At 46.9% G+C, this 2475-nt stretch overlaps 1 pseudogene; it reads right to left on the bottom strand.

The window, feature by feature from the left end:
• Window positions 1-250: 250 nt before the first annotated feature.
• LOC117071029 lies at window positions 251-1826 on the bottom strand (annotated as a pseudogene).
• Between the last annotated feature and the right edge of the window lie 649 nt (window positions 1827-2475).

The raw sequence follows: 2475 nt of genomic DNA, 5'->3' as shown, positions 1-2475 counted from the left end.
TCTCATACATTCGTTTTCACCACTATATTATTTCTGTAGTACTAGAGTATATTTTTCTATTTTATTGTTTGCATCATTGGTTGATTTTGTTTTGTTTTGGTTTGGTTTTTGGCACAGCTAGCTGAGGTTTTATGTTGGGGGGAGAAAACATAGTAAACAACTGAATTGTTTTGTAGCTGGAGGCATGGGCAAGGGGACTACCCCAGGCAGTAAACTCCCTGGCCAGTGGGCTGAAAGCTAGGGCTGAGCCTCAGGCGGGTCTCCTGCTGCCTGTGCTCCCCTGCACTGTGGCCTCCCTCAGGGGCTCTGGAGCAGCCACAGGAAGGGTAGGCTGGGAAGGTCTGCTGTGGTTGTTCACTTGGGGCAGCACATCAGAGGACTGGGACAGCTAACCATTGCGGGTCTCCATCTTCACAACCATGGCCCTAGTGGAGCTGGTGCGGCTGAAGGAGCTGGAGCCCGAGCCAGAGCCAAAGCTGGAGCCCAGGCGTAGCTGAGGCTGGGAGTTGTGAGGTCTCCATGGGCTGAGCTCAGGGAATCTCCATAACCGATGGTGGTCTTCCTATGGATACTCATGTTCTGCAACCCAGACTCCAGCCAACTCTCCTCGCCCTCCAGCAGCTTCTGATAGATGGCATTCTCTATGTCCAGGGCCAGCTTGATGTTCATCAGCTCCTGGTACTTGTGCAGCTGCTGCTGCAAGTCCTGCTTAACCCGCTGTAGGGCAGCCACCAGCTCAGACAGCTTGGCCTTGGCATTTTTAACAGCCAGCTCCCTGGGCTGCTTGGCAACTGTGATGGCGACCTCCAGGGAAGCCCTCTGGCATTGGAGGCCCTCAGGCTCAGTCTGGAGCTGGTTGATATTCCAATTCATCTTGGAGTTCTCAGTCTTTGTGCACTGCAGGTCATCCCGGTGCTTCCCAGCCAGTGTCTGCAGCCCCTCATAATAGATCTGGTACATGCTCTCAGCCCCTGTCCTGCTGTGCTTGGCTATCTTGTCGGACTGTACCTTGACCTCAGCGATGATGCTGTCCATGTTCAGGGATCGACTGTTGTCCATGGACAGCACCACAGAAGTGTCCCAGATCTGGGACTGCAGCTTCCAGATCTCCTCTTCATACAGCTGCCTGAGGAACTTGATCTCGTGAGTCAGCCCTTCTAGGCGAGACTCCAGCTCCACCTTGTTCATGTAAGCTTCATCCACATCCTTCTTGATGAGGACAAATTCATTCTTCATCTCTGTACGTTTATTGATCTCATCCTCATACTTGTTCTTGAAGTCCTTCACCGGTCCCTGAGTATTGCCAAGCTCCGCCTCCAGCTTCAACTTCTCCTGGCCCAGAGTCTCCAGCTGCCGCCTAAGGTTGTTGATGAAGCTCTCGAATATGTTATCCATGTTGCTCCAAGCAGTTTTCTGCTGCTGCAGCAGGCTCCACTTGGTCTCCAGTGTCTTGTTCTGCTGCTCCAGGAACTGTACCCTGTCGATGAAGGAGACAAACCTGTTGTTGAGAGTCTTGATCTGCTCCTTTTCCTGGGTGCAGATGTCCTGGACGTTGGGGTCCACCTCCACGTTAAGGAAGCTCAGCAGGCTCTGGTTGACTGTGATGGCGGTGATGCCTCCCCTACCTCTGGCCCCGTATTAGCCTCTGCCCAGGCCACCCCAGAAGCTGCTGCTGCCCACTCAGGAGAAGCTCAAGGAGCTCATGTGGGCACCAGGCCACTCATGTAGGAGCGGCCAGAGGTAGACACCTTTTAGGACTTCTGGGTCACTCTGATGGATGTGGTGGAGGCAGGAGTGGAGACAGGCAGGCTGAACCAGGCGGACATTTCAGAAGGAGCAGAGAAGCTGCTTCTTGGTCTGTGTAATTAGTTTTTATTGCTATCACAAAACAATGCCACAATAAACACACTTCTGGTAAGGAGTTGTTTGAAGATATGTAGAGAGAAATGAAATTGCTGAATCAAATAGAATATATAATTTATTTTTAAAAATATTGTTAAATTGATTTAAAAGGATGATACCAATTACACTGTCATCAGCAGAGACTGAATTATTTTTGTCAGTAATTGCTTTCTTGTGAAATGCTTCTTCATGACTTTTGGCAATTGTTCTTTTGGCTTGTTTGTTCTTTCACCAGTGGAAATGGTGGAGATGTTTATATAGTTTATGTGCTGAAATATAATGCATATGTTGCAAATATCCTTTTGTGGCTTGACCATTTATTCTTATGATGATGTTTTAAAAATTAATATAATATTCTTAATATTAATGCTCTAAAAATTGATCAGTTTTGTTTTTTCTTTATGATGTGACTTGATGAAAATATTTCCCTACCTCAAGATGCATAGAGTTTTCTGTAAGGACTTCTAGTGATTAAAGTTTAACTTTCTGCAGTTTAACTTTAAAATTTATTAAATTGTTTATATAATATAAATGGTAAATTAATTTTTTATGGATACAGTTAATTGCCACAGC

The sequence above is a fragment of the Trachypithecus francoisi genome, unplaced genomic scaffold, assembly GCF_009764315.1.
Source record: "Trachypithecus francoisi isolate TF-2019V2 unplaced genomic scaffold, Tfra_2.0 Lachesis_group3, whole genome shotgun sequence".
Lineage (NCBI taxonomy): Eukaryota > Metazoa > Chordata > Mammalia > Primates > Cercopithecidae > Trachypithecus > Trachypithecus francoisi.
The sequence above is the reverse complement of the archived record's forward strand: the minus strand, read 5'-3'. Positions and strand labels throughout refer to the sequence as shown.